The sequence below is a fragment of the Serinus canaria genome, chromosome 3 (assembly GCF_022539315.1).
Source record: "Serinus canaria isolate serCan28SL12 chromosome 3, serCan2020, whole genome shotgun sequence".
Lineage (NCBI taxonomy): Eukaryota > Metazoa > Chordata > Aves > Passeriformes > Fringillidae > Serinus > Serinus canaria.
The window spans coordinates 66,032,276-66,052,062 of NC_066316.1; the positions used below are offsets into that span (position 1 = coordinate 66,032,276).

Below are 19,787 nucleotides of genomic sequence, written 5' to 3' on the forward strand. Positions count from 1 at the left end.
GCCCAATGACCAAACAGTTCCGCTCATACCCATAGATCTTCCATTAAAATTAATGTTATGTCTTTGCATATAATATTTTTTTCTTCCTAAAGAGAATCATGCATGGACATTTGAAGGCAGAATTTGATTCTAAGCCTAGTATCTTTGAATTTATTTTCCCCAAAATGAAAGTCTCTCCTTAACATGCTAGTCACATTCCCCTACGATTTTAAATAAGCTGCCTCTCAGCCTATTATTGTTTAGTATGTTTTCCTATATATTCAGAAGGAGTTGTCAAAACTCTCAGGTGCTGAAGATAAGCCTGCAAAGCAGAGCTTCAACAAAGTAAAGAAGGAGATTGTATAAATTCTGAAATATATCAAGGTTAGATTACCTTTGTTGCTTTGTATATCTAAGATTTGAATTGATTTTTCTGGTATGAAAACAAAGGGGGGAAGGGACTTCTGAGGTAATGCTTTGCTGAAACTAGAAAAGTCAATAATATGCAGACAGCTCAAACATAGTATTTACTGATTCAGTGAAGCATGTTTTTAATGAGTTATGAAGGCAAATTCCAACCTAATAGAGGTACATTGGTTATAAATTTTAAGAAATCTATTATTTTAATGCACAAGTTTACATAATCCTATGAGATTCTCAAAAAACCTTAAGTTTTTTAAAAAGTTCTTGAAGAGCACTATTTTTCCCAAAAAGTAAGTCAGTCAAAAAAAAGAGCTGGCATATGAGACACTTCACATAGAACAGAATGCAAGCTTTAAAATTTGAGACAATTACATAAAACATACATTTATGACAGACCAGATGTTTAAAAAATAAAGAAACACTCCAGTCCAATTCCCAGAACTATTAGTAAAACTCGAACTTTAAACTAAAAATCTTGGTGCCCTAGTGTTTATATATAGAGGAGTAGACATCCTGTACCAATCTGCACATTTTCTCTGACATCTTGACTTTCTTAGAAAATCCTCTTTGAGTCTCAAAACCTCACTTGGTTTCAAGTTGTTAATGAGATTGCAAACCAATGCAGCCATACAGCAAGTATAATAAAGGCTGGGCATTTTAGTCTTGCCATTTTTATCTAATTTTGCAGAGAACAAGTTTTACTTGTTATTTAATATCAAAGTCTGTTTGTAATAAATGGTACGTTCTTCTTCAAGTTAGAGTACTGAAAATTAATACAATAAAGCTGTTGGATAATAGGCTTGTAGTAGAAAAATATATAAACGAAACAATCAGAGCTTTATTAAAGAATATGGGTCTCCATTTTCTATTTCTTAAAATTCTGACTGCTGAATACCTGTCACTTTTATGCCACATGAAAGTTGGGAATTTTGGATGGACGAAACTCAGTTTTACATGAGCTAATGTCAATGGTGATTATCCTACACAATATATGAAAAGATGGTCCTGTGTGTGTGACACCTTATACCTCTTCCCTACTACAGTAGATGGCTCTTCAATACGTAGAAAATACTGGAAGAGAAGAGAAGAGAAGAGAAGAAGAGAAGAGAAGGAGAAGAGAAGAGAGAAGAGAAGAGAAAGAAGAGACGAGAAGAGAGAGAAGAAGAAAGAAGAGAGAGAAAGAAAGAAGAGAACGAAGAGACGAGCGCATCCCTATCCGCATAGACCGCCGCGCCTCACCGCCTCGCCGGCCGCTCGCGACGTACGCTCGCGCCCTCCGATCCGCTACTCGCCGCGCCGCCTCGCCGCTCTCCGCTCCTCGCACAGCCGACTACAGCTCCGTCGACCTCAAGATGCCACGCAGCTCCTCTCTCTCCATCTCCTACGCTCGCCCCCCAGCCCACCGCTTAGACTATCTCTGCTTTCAATCATTTGACATATTATCTACAGTAGAAGTAATCATTCATTAATTTTTGGGCTATTTATGACTACTCTTGCTTCAACAGGTGGAAATATAGCCTAAATCTGACACCATGGTGTAGATTTCCATTTCTTTCCCATCCCTAACATCTACTCTTGAAGCCAGGAAGTCACACACACTCAAAACTTTACGCTAACATAGAAGTCACTTCTTAATTTTATCACAGATCTTAATGAAAATGGGATCAAGACTACATTTTTGTGAATTAAATAAAGAGCTTTGGGCCTTTCTCTCCTTGGACGAGGATAGAGTGGTGTCTGGTGCCTTAGTCTGAGGAGCTTGTTAAGGTGACAAAAAATACACCACTAAAACTTTCCTCAAAGGAGGTGAGCCCTATGAACTTAGATCCTTTATCATTTCCCAGAATCTCACATTTGGTGTATTTGAGAGGACTTTTCCTAAACCATAGAGGATTTAGAAACTGTGTGTGGAGGTCTTGAGAAGGTGTAGGTGTTATCTTAGACTCTGAATTTCTAATGAGCAGTAGGATGTGTTTTACACTACAGCCTGACCATGGCAAAAGGAATAAAGGTCTTCTTTCCTGCTACCTCCTCCACATGAGATTGCATTTGTTTGCAGGCCCAGCTACCTCTGTAACATACAAGTTTCTTGAATTCACTGCTGTCACCCAGCCAGCCCTTCTCCCCATTCCCACCACATATCCCATTCTTTTTCCCCAGGTCGTCATGTGATCAGTCATCCCTTTTGCACATACTATCTATCCTCCACTCCCAGAGACGTAACTTGATTTAGCAGTGACAGATTCAACCTCTCTGAATGTAGACTTTCCAAAACAAATATTTTTGCTGTTAGGACCACAGCCTAATGTCCTATACAAAAAAGAGAAGCACAGAAAACATTGTATACTTCCTTTTTATTTTTTTTCCACAGATATAGTTCTACTACCTAAGTTGTTTGTGTGAAAAATATAGTGCAAGGTATAACTTTCATATTCTTTCTGTATCAGTGATTCTATGACTTCTCCTCCAAGTGGTAGCACTTTTTTATAGCACTCAGCAGGATGTTGAGAGCTGTGTTTTTAGCTTTGCCTCTTTTTATTCTAATTGTTCAATCATTTTGAAACACGTTATTTATATAATTGTTATATATAGAGCATGTATACATGCACATTTATGTGTGAATATATAGCTTCACACAGAATGTTTTTTATTAAAGTGCATATATGTGTATATATATTTACAACACATGAAAGGGGAAAAAGGCCCTATATATCCTCTTTTATTTTGATTTTGATTACATACTTTTATTTTGATTACATAGGGGTTTGCTTGATTTCTCTCTTTAAAGAGAACTGGAACTAAAACTTTGAATTCTAGACAGTTTAAGTAGTATTTAATCTAGTGGTGAAAGTAAAATTATCCAAAATCCTTCTTCTAAAATAAGAATTTTTAATATGCCTCTGTACACCTTGATATATATTGCCCCCCCTTTCTATTTAATTCCTATAGTACAATGTTTTTGCCCATAAAATGGACACAAAGTAGCTAAAAACTCACTGTGGTTTTTTTTTCTCATAATTTTTATTATTGATACTCTATTTTTAATTGCAGCATAGGAGAGGGGAGTTTACTATGAAAAGAAAATGGCTTGTCTTTAAAGTGTAAGAATGTATCCGTGTGCTATTGTTGCCTGCCAACAATGAGCTAAAGAGGTTAATGGATCATAGGTCTGGCAAACAGCCACGCTGCCTCCGGCTCCATACATTTAACTGCATAATCTGGGTTAAGATTTGGTGCTATTTTTTAAATCAGGGCATGAACCGTTGATAAATAAAAAATAGTTTTAATCCAGTCCTTTTATTTCAATTTATTTATTTATTTATTTATTTTTGCCCCGAAAACAGAGCCCGAATCACTGATCTCGAATGGCACGGCAGGAGGAACGAGGGGAAGCAGGCGGAGGCTTCCCCGCCGCCCTGTGCCCCGGTGTAGGGCGCTGCCCCCGCTAGCAGCCTCCGGGCACTCCCTGGCATCCCTCCGGCCGGGCATCAGCCCCCTGCTCCCCCCTCTCCCAGGGCCGCCAAACTCAAGGCGCCTGCTCCCCCCTCTCCCCGGCTTCCAAATTCGAGGGCCCAAAACCCCAAAGGAGCACTTTCATGGGTCCCCTACACGCATCCTTTTCCCCAGGAAACTCCTTCTGGAGCTCCGAAACCACCACCTGCAGCCACCTCTCCATCAAAGGAGTGGGGTGTGCGGGGTGTGATTGATTGGGTTTTGTTTTGGTTTTTTTTTTTTTATTTTTTAAGAAAGAGAGATCACAGAAAAAGTATATAGCTCCCCCTCTCCCATCTTGCATGTTCTTTGGGCACACTGTTGGAGGAGCCAAGCAGCAGCGGAAGCGTTATAATGCAAATCACTAAGCGAGCAACTTTCAATGCTGTTGTGGCTATTTTTGATTTCTTTCCCGAGAACTGGCTTTTTTTAGTGTGCGTGTTGCTTTTTTTCCCCCCTTTCTATTTGATTCCTATAATCATGCCCTCCCTCTCTTCTCCGCTTGCTCTCCCCTCCTCCCCCAAAACATCCAGCAGTTATGATGCACCGTCCTCGGTCCTCTCCAGCGGGTCACTCCGCTCGGGCGGGAGGTGAGCAGCCGAGCGAGGGAGCGGCGTTTGCAGGGATGCGCTGGGGCACGGCACCGCTGCCCGGCAGAGGCGGGCCCTCGCCGCTGCTGCTTCATTCCTCCGCCGTCGCTTCTGGGCCCCGCCGGCAGCTCCTGGGGGCAGCCGCTTTCCCCTCCGCGCCCCTCGCTTCTCCCCCTCCAGCCACGTCCCGGGGGCGGCAGCCTCCCAGCGCCAGCCCAGTGCCTGCGGGAGCCCGACCGCTTCCCGCGGAGGAGCCAGCGCCGGCGGAGGGCCCTGCCGGTTCTTCCCTTGGCCGCAGGGCGAGCCGACAGTACCTGGCCGCATTCCCCGCCTTAGCGGACTGGGAAAGAGAGAGGGAGGGAAGGAGAGGAAAAAGGGAGGGAAGGAGGGAGGGAGGGAAAGAGGGAGGCTCCTCCGTGCGCGGGGAGCGGCTCTGGCTCTCAGCTGGGCGCTACCGGCAGCGGCAGCTTCTGCCGTGCTGCGCCGCGGGCGGTGACGGCTCCCGGCGCGGCGGGAGCGCACCGCTGCCGCGGGACCGCAGCTCTAGGGCGGGGGGCTCAAACCTCGGCTGGGAAGTAGAGACAGAGTTTTGCGGGTTTTTCTCTTCTTTCCCCCCTAGTGATTGGGCTTTTTTTATTACCATTTTTTTAATCCCTCCCCCCATTCACCCGGCGGTGCGTGTGGCAGCGGGGAGGATGCGCGCCTCCCCCAAGCCGTTCCCCGGCAGCTCCCGCCGCGGCTGCGGGGCGCTGGGGGCCGCGGGGCCGGGGTCGCGCTGGGCCGCACCTGGTGGCACCGCCATGCGCGGGCTGCGCCCCCTGATCTCCTCCGCCGCTTCCCGCCGCCCTCCCATGCCTGAGTCTCCCTTCGCTTATGTCCAGCATCGCGCACACACTCACACGCCGTCACGCACGGAGGCACTCACTCACTGACACTGCCGAGCTGCCCAGGCTGCCGAACAGCACAGCGCAGCGCCGCGCAGCCCGCCTGGAGCCCCCTCCCTCCTTCCTCCCTCCCTCCTTCAATCCCTCCCTCCCTCTCTCCTCCTCCTCCCTCGCTCCCGCCCGCCCGCCCGCCGCTCTGAAGGATGCCCGGTAAGTAGCGACGAGGACCGGCACCTCTGCCGGTGCGTGATGTGAGGGGTGAGGGACTGCTTATACTGCTGCCGCCCGCCGGGGAGGCGCAGGGTGGGGGGGCGAGGGGAGGGGAGGTGACAGCGATCCGAGGCAGGAGGCGGCGGGGCTCGCTGTGTGCTCCTCAGAAGGACTTTTAGCTGCTCGACCGGGGCTTGGATGTGGGCGCCGAGGGACGGGGTCTGTGCACCGCAGCGGGCACCGGCCGGGGAGGGGGCGCTTCGCCTGCGCTGCGGGTTGCTGCCTGCAGCACCGCGGTGAGTACGGGGCTCCGCGCCTCGCCGGGGTCCCCCGGGGGCGGGTGAGGTGTGGAGGGTGCCCTGCCGCTCTTGGGGCTCCCTCCTTGGCGGCTCTGCTCCGCACCGTGCTGGGACCGGGCCACGGAGGGCGCGGTGCCCCCCGTACGCCCCGGGTACTGCCCGCTGCTGCTCCTCGGTTTTGGCCACGTCTGTAGGGGCTGTCAGCGCCGTCCGGTGTTTGGGGCGCCGCGGTGCCACCGATCGGACACGAGGACGGAGCTCCGCCAGGCGCCTCACCTGCGGAGAGGAGCGCCCAGGTGCTGCGCCCTGGGGGAGCAGAGCGGAGCCCCGGCCGGTGCCCCGGCACCGCAGCGAGAGGGTGCCCGCGGCTCCCCTGCCCGCTCCCCGTCCTGCATGCTCCGTCCTCCCGCGCTGCAGAGGGCTCCGGTGCGAAAACGCTTGTCCCTTAGGGAAGCGTAATGTTTGTAAAATGTTTGCTATCAATTAGCGGGTGGCTCCGCTCTGCTCGGGTTTGCGCACGGCTAACTCCGCTCAGGCAGGGGCTCAGCTCCGGCTCCCAAATGCTAGGAACACCGTGCAAGGGGCTTTTTGTTCTCCTAGACTGCCTGGTGCGATTTGTGGGAAACACATATGAAAGCATACAGTTGCTGGCGATTTTTAAGTGGACTTTGGTAAATCACTGAAATTTAATTTCTTACTTCTACTGTGTGTACTTTGGCAATGATCTCACTGTGTTTTACATCCTGGGTATGATAACTCCGCCGTTGAAGTCAATGGCAAAACTCCCAATTGACTTCAGAGGAAGGCATTTATGGTCAATATGGAAAGAAAGGGACTGGGCAGAAGATGGAGAGATGGCAAAGCAAAAGAGATGTAGAAAAGAAACTTCCTCTTAGAAGCTAGCTCTCTAACCAAAGAGTTTTAGCAGCGTCAGGATTGTCTTCTAGATTTTCATTGCCATTTTGCACTGGAGAATACTGGAATTATTTCTTGATATGTTGGAAATCAAGTGGTCTGAATCCCATTTTTTTACCCATAGACTTTATAACATATTACTTAGTAACTGATACTTTTCGCAGTATATCTTTTTTCTCACTAAGAAGTTGGAAGCAGTCGGAGACATTTAGATGGGCTCTTATTGACTTCAGTGGCCTGTGGAACGGGCCCAGAAAGGCTCAGAGAAGTAACAAGAGAACTGTAGTACAGTTTGTAAGGAAAGGTGTTGCATAAGCATTTAACTCATGAACACCCTCCCTCTAGAGAGGAGAAAATCTAAATGTACATTAATTTTTTATCCCATTTTATCCAACTCTTTCACAGCACAGATACAAACAAGAAAGAATGCTTCTGATTAATAATTAAAATGCCCATATTCATATGGATTACAAAGAAGATTTTATGCAAAAAAAATTCCATTAGCAAATGGAAGTTCTAGTTCACAGAACGTCCTCCGTTCAGTGCAGTATTTAGATTGGGAGCAGTCAGATATATAATGAAGCACCAAATACAAATATTGATATTCAAATGGCAAAAGCTCGACTTATTCCTGTAACCTGACTAACCACTCTCAACTGCTTGGAATGTCTTAAAAAGGAAAGTGTGATTTAATTTGTTTTTTCCAAATCTGAGTGTTGAAAGAACCCCCAAGCACCCCTACATGCTGAATTTGGTCAAAAAACTTAGCAAGTATCAGAAATATGTCCATGCTCATGAACAATGTGACTATTACAGTGATAGGTGTGTTGGGGAGCACTGGCTGGATGCCAGGAATTCACCAAAACTGTGTTATCACTGTTTTCCTCAGCCAAACATGGAAGAGAAAACGTAACAAAAAGCTCATGGGTTGAGATAAGGACAGAGGAATCACTCAGCAGCTACTGTCACATGCAAAGCAGATTCATCTTGAGGAAATTTGTTTAAAATATTACCAGAGTATAAAAACAAGAAATAAAAGCTAAATCTTAAACATCCACCCTTCCTCTTCCCCTCTCAGCTCCCTCTCTCACCCCTTCATTCTTCTCAGGCTTGACTTGGCACCCTAATTATCTACCTCCTCCTTGCCAGTGGTTCTGGGGGATAAGGAATGAGGGTTGTGGTCAGTTCATCACATGTTGTCTCTGCCAGTCCTTCCTTCTCAGTAGGAGGACTCCTCACACTCTTCCCCTACTTTGGGTGGTGCTCATGCCATGGGAGATGGGGTGTCATGAATTTTTCCAACAAGTCTTCCCATGGGCTGCAGTTCATGAGCTGCTCCAGCATGGGGCCCTTCCACACGGTGTGCTCCTTCAGGGGCAGACTGTTCTGGTGTGGGCTCCCCAAAGAGGGACACTACTCCAGAGTGGAGTCCTCCCTCCATAGAACCACAGGTCCTGTCAGAAGCCTGCTCCAGCATGAGCTTCCCAAGGGGTCACAGCCTCCTCTGAGCATCCACCAGCTCTGGCACAGGCTCCTCCAAGGGCTGCAGGTGGATCTCTGCTCTGCCATGGACCTCTCTGGGCTACAGGGGCACAGATGCCTCCCCACGGTCTGCACCAAGGGCTGAAGGGAAATCTCTGCTCTGGCACCTGGAGCACCTCCTCTGCTGTATTGCACTAAATAGTTTATTCAGTTGTTTTGCACTGGGGTCAATCTTACACTCCTCCCACTCCCTCTTCACTGACCTTGGTGTCTGCAGAACTATTGCTTTCGCATGTTCTCAGTCCTCTCTGTGAATGCAGTTTCTGTTGCTCACTCCTCACTCTGGCTGCAATTTCTGTTGCTCAGGGTCTTTTTCTCCCTCCTTAAACCCAGAAGTGCTGCCTCCATTGCTGATGGTGCTCAGCCTTGGTCAGCAGCAGGTCTGTCTTGGAGCCGGCTGGCATCAGCTCTGTAGGACACTGGGAAGCTTCTGGCAGCTTCTCACAGAAGGCACCCCTGTAGCCTCCACCACTAACAAAACAAAATACAAGAAGAAAAAGCCCTTCTCATTTATGGTCCAATAATGATGTTTCCCTTTTAAGTACGACTTTGTGGTAAGAGGCAAATATAAAAGCAAGGTTTGAAGTGCTGCATCTCTTGTGCAGCTTTTTTTGCAGGCATTTGGTAGAATTGTCATTGAAGTAAACTGAATGTGTCACTAATACTTAACTGTGAAAAGATTAAGATGTTCATGTTACAGTGGGAAAAAAACCCTGCAAAGTGGACAAATGCTTCACTGATTATCTTTTCTCTCCTTGCAAATCCATAGGCAAGACAGACACCTCATTCTTAAAATGTCATATTGCAGGTTTCTTTCTAATTTTGCTGTGAATTCCAATGTTTCTTTTATCATGTGCCATATATGGAAGTGGAGGGTACATATTTTATGGGACTTTCTACGGAGTAAAATTTTATTTGAGCTACTTTGTTCCTTCCTCTGTTCTCCAGTCTATCTTCTGTTTGTGAACAGGTTGTAATGCCACAACCTGTTTTTGTTGACAAAACTTCTATTTCAAGTCAAATGTGAAAAATATGGTAATTACTTCAATATTAAGAGGTTAGGATTTTTTTTATTGGGGGGGTATGGCGGGGTGTGATGATGGTGCTTTTTTTAGGATCCAAAGCAATGCTCCTCTTCTTTCTGTCAGCAGTTCTAAAAATGAAGATATTATTTGAATAAATCTTTGAGTTTTTCTGAGAGCCATTGTTTGGAATTCTATGGGTTTTTTTTTCATTTTGATGTTGTAGTACTTCTTCTTCAAAGATGTGTATGGACATTTAGACAAATCCTGTGGACAGCATTTCCAAAACAGAAATTTAGGTTTTTTTAGGCTTACCTGTAACTAAAGACTTTATAAGACCTGAGTATTTAAGGCAGAGTTGAAAGAAGCCAGATAATGAAGTACCAGGAAACTCCAGAAAATGATTCTGAATAACCATTTCTCACTTTTAGCACCTATATAAATCTCATCCTGTTTTGAGGAGTAAATGCCGTTCATCTTTATTCAGATGAGTATTTCAAGATTATTTTTGCTGTCCCTTGCCTGACTCTGAAACATGTTTATAACCTTGTATTGCTATGGTTGTTAAGTGAATGCTAGCAAGCATTTACAGGTCTCTTGGTATTTGAATCTAAGAAGCAACATTACTGGGATTCTTGAAAGCCACCTAAATTTTGTTATTACTACACCTTTAAGAACACTTTCAAAATAAATTTTTTTGTTTGTTAGACTCAGAACACATTCATCGGATAATTTATTTAGGACTATATTCTTCTATTCAACAATTTAAGAACAAAAGCCTCCACTGTAGCTCAAATCATTCAAAATATTGGTTTTAGGTTATACATTGTACATATGGAACCTGGCATGTAAAGCAGATGGTATGCAAAATTATGCATAGCATGTCTGGAGAGCCATACAATATCTAAATGCAGTGCAGCAGAACAAGGAAAGAATATCATGTGCAACTTAAAATATCAATCACTGGACTATGTGTAGTCTCAGCTGTGCTTTGCTTTCATATGTGTGTGTGTATTTGTGTGTGTGTGTGTTCAATTTTCTCTTATGGCAACCAGGACATTTCCTTGATAAAATGATCTTCCTTAGAAAAGCATGCAGACTGAAATTATATGCTACTGGCTAAATGAAATAAAAAGATGGAAATAGAAGAAAAACTAGCTTAGTTCTGTTTGGGTGCAGAGCACAAATGCATGGAAAATAAAAAAAATAAAATCAAGAACAGAAATTTCAATCCTTTAAGGCTAATGGCCAGACATCACTTACTACCAGGACTGTGTTTTTCTCTGTTATTTATGGTCTTGGTTTGCCCAACACAGCAATAGCACTTAACTGTACTTCTATCCTGTTGCATAAATACTGTGTTAGATCCACTCCCTCTCTCTCTCTCCCTCTCTCTCTCAAGTATTACAAGTTTGTAAGGACAATTTTTTTTTACTGAACAAACAAGCATTACTGTGCATTGTTAACACAATCAGATGAAATGCTAATTGCAGAAAGATTCACATCAGCAAAACCCTTAAATAAATATTAGTCTTTAAGCATGTTCTGACCTCAAGGGGACCTAATCACATTTTGTTGAACAAAAATGCTTTTGTGATCAATGACCATGAAAGGTAATAATTTTCCCAAGTTTATTCAATTGTATAAATCTGTGGTTATAAAATTTTGTCAGCACTTTAATTTTCAGGGGAAAATCTTTAAATATTGTTACTTTTTCTTTTAATGTTTTATACACTTTAGAAGTACTGGAAGCAATTAACTGTTTTTAAATGGGTTGCACAGCTGTACTCTTTCATATTTCTAGTCAAAATGAACTTTTGTAGATACGATGTGAAGGATGACGTTTATAATGAAGGACTACCGCAAAGTGATCTTTACATGTAAAAATGAACTAACGTTGCTCAAGGTAGACTTTAACTGCCAATTCTGTTAGATTCAGACATTTTTAAAGAAGACAAGTTGAAGGAGTGTCTCCATGGGTAAACTGTTGAATATCCCCAAACAAAGCATTTTTAAGGTACCTGAGTTGATATACATTGTTTCACACTACGAAATAAGTAAACAAATAAGTAGATAATTCCTGTACTTTTTGTTCACTAACCCTCCTCGTCCTTAGGCATTTTATTTTTTGCAACAGTGTTGATTGAGAAAATACAGCTCAGTGTCTGGGGGACTAAAGGAACACATTTGTCCTCATACATTACAGAACAGTGTCTAACAATTTATTCCCCTTTCGGAAATGAAAGAACTTTTATCCATTCAAATCACTGTAATACAATCTTGTATTATAATGGCTTGAACAATCTTGACTGCACACAGTTGCTGGAGTCTCCAAAGGACTGTCATAAATAAAGCTATTAGACTGTATTATAGCAGACACACATTCAGAGTCTACCAAAGGATGACAGAATTTTACATTGCAGCAGAAAATGGTAAAAAGTGTCTGCAAATTACCAAAAATTATTGGCAAAAGGACTTAATAAACTGATTTATAATACATATATATGTGCTAACTTTTTTAGAGTGTGCAAATGCAACATTAATAATAATGAATTAATTCTTTGTAGAATTAAGTGAAAAATGAGATGGCAAATAAGGGATTTGTCCTCTACAACAAGTGTTTAAGCTTGCTCAGCAGAGTGTAAACTTTCTGCACTAAATGATGGACATTCAACTTACATCAAAACCTCCCTTTCCAACCTGACATTGCTGCTGTGATGACAGCCTTAGAAAACTGGCATCTCTTGAGAGATAAGTCACTTTACATCAAGGGAAATGGATTTACACTGCATCCTGGATTCTTTGCAGACAGGTTTGTTTTTATTTTTCCTCTTACTTTTTTAGAAAGCATGACATTTGCCAGGTATGAAGACAAAAATGAGTTTGGCAAAACCCTGAATGAACTTAGAAATAAATTTGGAAATGGTGGAGACATAGAAAAATGAAGTAAATATATATATATATATATATATATATATATATATATATATATAAAGGATGTGTTATGTTGTTGGTTTGGTTTTTTTTCAAGAGAAGGAAAATTGCACTTTTTTATGAAAAGATCCCTAAGACAGAAGTAAGACATAAAAGAAGTGCAACTGAGGTTAAAAATAAAATTATGAAAGTTGAGTTATCTAACATGTTCTGGCCACGGGAGAAGTAACTAAAGCTGACATAACGACAGGATGGGAGCCTCAAAAGAAGACTAAAACCAGAAAATAACCATTTCCCATGTTGGAAATCCAGATGGCCCTAACAGATTTTGTGTGCATTTGTATACACATTTATCTGTGTGTATACATGTGCATACATATATACTTTTTCTCTTTTAATATCCAAATCATTAAAATCTTTGTTACTGACTGATTTCCTCATCCCAACAGGGATTTGCTGGTCCTTCTTTCTGTCTGACCATGAAGTTACAGAGGAAGATTTGACACCACAGTAAATAGCTGAGAGTGGTTAAATTGTTTCCTGAAGGTAAAACAGTAGGGTCCAATGGTTCTCCTGCAGAATGTTTTAAACCCAAGGCTATAAATAAGAGGCAGTGCTGTCAAAGCAAAACAAGCAAAAAACAACTACAAAAAAAAAAAAACAGCAAAAAACCCCCAGCCAACCAAGCAACCAAGCAAACAAATAAAACCAAAAAAGTAATCAAATCCTGAAAAAGGAGGAAACAAAATGAATCTTTACTTCAGTGTCTGAAGCCAGTGTTACATTTTGTCCTGAAAAACATGAATCTGAAAGATATTTTGCCAACTACAGGCTAGTGCCACCTACAATCTCATTCAAGGTCTTCTTGTTTAAACTTGAAAAATCAACTACTGTCTTATACTGGAGAAATAAAAAAATATTTTCTCTGAATGTAATGTGGAGCTCTTAAGAAAACTGAAGATGACAGTGGAGCAGAGGAGTATTTCATACAGCATTTTATTTAATACAGTAAATAGATATACCATTTTTTCATATAAAATTTTGAAGTTGAAAAGATTGTTGAATGGATTGAGTGGAACTAACATTGTCATGATGTCAGAAGGAAGATCTGAGGAAAATTATTTTAGATAATTTGCTGCTACATATCCTCACATTTGTAAGTGCCGTTTAAGTATAAATAATGTCAGAAGTGGCAGCAAATCCTTCCTCTTTATAATTCCACATTCCTGCCTCTTGTAAAAGGATTAATCTCAAATCTAAAGTAAACCAGATTTGCAGCAGGAAAAAAGTCTGCCAATGTAGAATCTATCAGTATAGTCAAACAACATGTCTTTATTTGTCTTCTGGTGGAAAATTACATTCCTGAGTGGTGATGCAGAATCTGCATAAAATAATCTATTATGATCTTTTTGGCAAATAATTCTGAAAAAGAAAATATGACTGATAAGGTTTTTACCAACCACAGAGTTTCACTCAGAGGTAGAAAAGTTTTAAGAACTAGTGAAAAATTTGTCCTGGCATCAGAAGTTCTCAGCTTGCATATGAAAAATTCCTGGTTAGCAATGACATTGCTAGCTATTCTTTTGGTGCTTTCTGAACTAAAAATGAAATTCGCTTCCTTCAGGTATGGCAAAAAACCATGGGCTTCAAAAAGTCAAGCTGCAACTGCAGAAAATGGAGCTCAGGCCTTTGTTCTGATGTGCCTGAAAACATATTGCATTTCTCTGGTTGCTTTCCCAGCAGCTCCTTCAGGACTGCTCCCTGCCTGAAGTAGATTTAGGTGAGCACGAAGCATCAGCTCTTTCCTCCCTTCTGTATTGGACCTACAGTGCTGTAACTGCCCTTGCTTCCCTCCTGGTGGCAAACAAAGGGACTATTTATGGTGCAGGTGCCTCAGAGAGGTTTTTGTATGTCTCCACCTTCCACAACTTAATAGCAAGGAACAACAAAGGATGAATTCGATGGCAGAAGCTTTACTTGTGAGCATTATCCTTGAACAGAAATTATCTTCTTTAACAAAAATGGATTGAAAAGATTTATCTGTCATTAAGATTCGTCATTTCTTCTTTTGCAACAGAACACACTAGAAACTTTTGCTTTGTTTGTTTCAGAAACAGAGAGTATATAAGTAGTTTTAAAGATAGCGTGTAATTTTCTTTTATTTTCCACTATTCTTTTTTTGTGGAAGAAGGAAAGTATTTCAACAAGAAAAAGAAGAGAAAGATGAGAAAGGGATAAAAATATTTTCTAAACTTTCAAACAATTTCTTTTTTACAAAAAGCAATTATATATGAAAAATGCCTCCTTGTCATTCACCACTTTGAAAGAATCTGTATTAAATTTTAAAAATCAAATTTTCAAATGTCAATTCAGAATGGATCAAAACTTCTTATCACAAAAGTCTTGTCTTTGAAGATATTTCAGTCAGGTCTCAAGTAAAACTTGAAGCTGGCTCAAATTTCTTTGAAATTTAGGTTTTTCTGACATATAAGTTAATTTAAAATTAAGCTGTCTGTAAAAAAGACATATTTTCATACATTTTCTGTGCACTGTGATAATATATTAATTAAAAGGTATATTTTTCATTTTCTTAATCTATAAGGTGATTATCTTCTGAAAATAAGAAAAAAGTAAAAAATCTGAAAGACGTCCCCAAAATACTGACATGAGGTTCTTGATCTGTCCCTAATAAAATTTTTTTTTCTTCTGAGATTTTAAAGATTTTAAGCTTACTTTTTCAACTTCAGGAAAAAGCATTTGAAAAGTTCCAAATATTTTTCCTGATGGGAAGAATAATCCCTGTCCTGTTTCTGAGCATACACAACATTGTGTAGACCATGGGTTCAGGCTAATGGACAAAATAGAACTATTAGGGAGGTAACTGGGTGATTTCTTTGAAAGGTACTTGCTTAGTGGAGGTTGATTATTTTATTCCTGGTAATGCAGCTCATACATTAAGGAAAACTTCAGGTGAGATGAGAAAGAAAGAGTAAAGGAAGCGTGTCTTTGCCGTAACTAAAGACAGCAGTGAGTGGGAAATTAAGTCTGTCTTTTTAAAAACTTTTAAGAGGAAAATGCCCTACAGCTGAACAATATATAGGCTCAGGATGTATGCTTAAAATGTGGCTAAAAGCTTAGTGCGCAGCTGGGAGAAAGAAATCTGCTTTACTTGGTGTGGTGTGTGAGCACCTTGAGCTGCTTGGGTGTTGTTTATGTGAGCTGACACGTGTCAGTAAGTGGTGCTTACAGGCCAGACAGCTGCCTGCAGAGCCGGCTGTGCAGCAGCACCAGAGCACTGGGTCAATATGGGAAGCACAGCACGGAGAGGCAGCGCAAATCCCCGGCGCGCTGGTAGGCAGAAGCTGGCCACTCACGTCTGTTTATCCCCCAGGGACACAAGGGAACAGATTTGTCAGGGCTTGTCTCTTTTATTCCAGTAATTATGAGAGATTAATTGGGAATGTTTACTGTTGGGAGACTAATTGGGAATGTTTGTTGTTTACATGTTTGTATGGCTGGGTTTTTTTCCTATTACAGCTGCATTTCTGCTCCTTGCCTGTAATTTTTATGAATAAATTGAATGATGCAAGGCCTCCCTCTAGCCTGGAGGCCAGCTAAGCATGGCCACTTCCATATGGTTAAGCTCCCTTAGCCTCCCAAGCACAGGCTGCATCTAGCCTGCCTCTTGGGAAAAGCCCCAGAGCTGGGCTAGTGCCCTAGCTGTGCTCGGGAAACCCTTGGGAGACAGCTGGTCAAGTAGACGAGATCAAAAGAGAGTCAGGGCCTGCCCTGACATTTTATGTTCTAGGAAAAAAAATAGTTTCAGGGCATGAATTCATGCCCTACTATAATTTAACTCATTTCCATAGATGTAATCTTAGTATTATTTAGGTCAGTGTGACTCCAAACACATAGATGCTGTTTATTCACTTTGCTTGCTAGGAATGAATGAGCTCAGTTGATTTAAATGGTGCTACTACAGCACAGCATAATATTTATACAAATAGTCTAACAGGGGCTTAATATTTGTTTGTAACCAGCCATTAACTGTGGAATATGTAATAATATTCTGAAAGCAGGGGAAGATTTGAATGTGGTAAATTGTTTTAGAAAATACTGGTTATTCCTCTACATACTTTTCTGAATCACTTATAGTTACATTTCTTATATGCTGGGGTCATTTTATCCAGAAGTTGTTGTTTTAGGAAAGCTACTATCTATTTACAGTGTGTTTGTTTTCAGAAATTTGTATAGTGCTGAAAAAATCTGGTTTTTCAGAGGTACAAAAAATTGAGGGTACTAGCACTTCTTTTAAAAGATGCTTTGCTAATTTTTGCCAAGAAGGCAAACTGACACAAAAATCTTTATTTGGTGATTATTGGTATTCTTTGTGTCATGAAAACAAAAATAATGACAAATTTAGGGCAGAATCTCAGAAATCAAACTCCTTTAAGCTTTAAAATATACACCTTTTAGCTAGCTGGAAATTATGCTTAGACAGGATATTTTAGACAGTTTTAATATGTAGTTGAATGGCAGTGGGCTAATTACAGAAGAAAAATTATATTTAATTTAGTTGTGGGGGAAAATATATTTAATTTAGAGTGACTTATAACAAATTTTTATTTCTTGATATTTAACATCACTGTGCCTCTTTTGCAATGTCTACAAGTCATCTTTTCTAATCTTTCTTCATCTTTTATTGGTGAGATTTTGCAGGGATTTATTATTCTTTTACTGATGCAGGATACAACAACTTCAAAACAGTGAATATTAGTCTGGGTGTGGATACATTGAAATTCTGCCTAGAAGAGACTCTACTTCTCAGCACAGTCCTACAATATCAGTTTTGTGGTTCATGAGTTTCATATGTAAATTACAGTGCTCTTGGGGGAAAGGTGCCTATCAGAGAGCTAATAATAATCAATGATAAAATAATTGCCTTCAAATGCTGTGACCCCAGGTGTAGGGGAAGACTGAATCTCACAGTGAAGGTCATGAGGTCCCAGTGCCTACTCTGGACATTACTTCCAGTTAGGGTTTCAGCAAGCTGCATTTAATACCTCTGGAGGTTTCAAATTAGGAGAAAGAACAAATCTAAATATTTTAGTCATTTCTTTCTCTAAGTGATGCTTTTAGTGAGTTTCAAGGAGTCTGATTTAATTATTGCACAAGCACATATATAATGAACTTGATGTATCCAACTTTAAAAAAGCCCTGTATCTGAATCTGATAAATAGGCAGTGGCCAAATATCAGTTTCATTGTTCAGTAGGAGTTATTAGGCTTGACCAACAAAGAAGTGAAGACTATTTAGAAACTTGAAACTTAACAAAGCATACCAGGATTTTTAGTTTAGCTTAGTTTGGAAGTTGAGATGATATATATATAAGTCACTTACTTTGTTTAGTGAAATCACTGAGTTCCCTAAAATTCTTCATGCTTGGAAAATTATGTGCAGCTTGCAACTCCATGAATATATTTAGAAACAGTAGGGTAGCAGCAGATATTGAAAGATGCCTTGTAAAAATTTGAGAGAGGTACTGTGCGATTATTCATGATATGCATCTGCTTATTGATTTCTAATTTATAATTTAATATATATTGTGCATACTCTCACCTAAATAGAAAAGAATTTTTTCTCTTGGTATGGCATGTAATGATTTAGGAGATCTGAGAGTTTTCTAAAAAGTTTAAGTTATTTATCAGTGATACTTAAAAAGGAATAGTTAAGTAAGTAGATCTAAAGCCGGCCTGGAGCTTCTTTGGTGTGTGTCTGAAGCATGTCTTCTAACTACAACTGTAATTCGTGATCTAAAGAGCATCCTGCTCCTTGCATCCTGCTGTAATGCCTCTGGTGCCTCTGCCTTTATCTCTTCCTTCCCTTCAGTTCGGTCTGCAGGGATGATAGCTCTCAGTGGATGAATACAACTCATGCAGTCCTGAAAAAGAGGGATTCATACCAAGCAGTTGCTAATGGATAGTGAAGTAGTAGCCAGCCTCAAATCTGGGTCAGACAAAGAATTTACCACAAGTTTGAGATTTCTTGAGGTGCCTTTCTTTCAAAGATGAAGCTTTTTTCTTCAGCCTGTTTCTCGGAAAAAGATCCAAATTAAGATCCAGCTTTGCAATCGCTTTGCAGATTGCTTCATATCAGTGCATTTTTCAGCAATAAATTGTCTATTAAATATTTCAGTTCATTTGACAAAGGTACTTTGAGCAGATGTTAGGCTGAAACATTCAGGGAGAAAGATCATAACACATTTGGTGACAATGTGGTACTGGTGCCAATAGCTTCCTATAAGCTGTGAAAAAAACAGATGTTATTCTGGCCAAAATTGTGCCTTCCTCTCGACTGCTTTCAGCAGGGTGCAGGCCTGACTCTGACCCCCACTCCCTGAATTGACCTTGAAGCTGCTGTTGCAGTGATGGAGACCTCTCAATTAGCCTGATCCTGCTACTGTTTGACACATGCTACAGCAAAATTGTCCTTGCCTGACTGTGGCAGCTGCCGCCTCCAAAGCGATACTGTCTGCTTATAACTCAAAGTATAACTCTGTCACACATACACTTAGTGCAGAATGGCTTTTAAAAGGCATTTTAATCTGCTGGCATTTTAGTTCGTAGGCCTCTGGGGTCAGGTTGAAAAATTACACTAATGCTGAACTCACTCTGATATTCTGGGCAGCCTTCTGAATTTTAAATAACTATCCTCAGAAGGCTACCCTTTTCAAAAATTATCTTAAAGACTGCACACAGAATTTTAACTCTCTTCAGTAACCACACTGGTATGCAGACTGAATTTTACAAAAATGTAGGGTAAGAATCTCTGAATTTGTGGATACCAGCAGTTATTTTAGTTTTCATTAGCAGAGTATCTGTTCCTACAGTGCTAACTATATGAGTTCTGTGTTACAGTAATTGTTAATATTTGCATCTGAATGAACTGTTCTGCATTGCTGGTTTTGTCACTGACTGCCTATTCAAATACGTGGGATTATTTTGAAACCTACATAGGAACTGATTCTTTTATAGTCTGGAAACAGGCAAAGTGAGAGATACGGGTACATTTTTCAACCAATGGCTCTTCTTCATCCATTTCTTTTCATGTATGTATGGAAAAAAACAAGATTTCCCCCTCTTTGCCTTTGGAAATATTTATGCAAGTATTTCATATTTTGCTTATTTAGCATTTGTTGCTTCTCCCAGGGATATACCTGGATTGTTACTGACTCTCATCATACCCCCAGCCTGTGTTGTTACAGCTTCTTCTGCTGTGGCCTCTTCGTTTGCAAAATTGAGCTTGTCCAGCTCAACCTATTGGACTCCTGGTCCTCTACCACCCACCTCCTCTGATCTGACCCTGCCCTCAGACTCTTTCCAAAGTGCAGATTGCTGTGGGCATCCAGCCATGATGAAATGGGAGCAGATTTTGGGCACAAGATAAACCCCACTGCTTCCAGGCAGGGACTGAAACCCGTTAGCCATCTGTTCAGCC

The 19,787-nt window shown here is 41.3% G+C and overlaps 1 protein-coding gene across 1 annotated transcript in view; it reads left to right on the top strand.

Moving 5' to 3' along the window:
* The first annotated feature begins 5,547 nt into the window (after positions 1-5,547).
* The window catches only part of HS3ST5 (heparan sulfate-glucosamine 3-sulfotransferase 5), a 191,988-nt gene continuing 177,748 nt past the window's right edge, over positions 5,548-19,787 (top strand). Inside the window, exon 1 of the mRNA XM_050971973.1 lies at positions 5,548-5,578. The gene's annotated coding sequence lies outside the window, so the exon portion shown is untranslated. The remainder of the gene's footprint in view (positions 5,579-19,787) is intronic.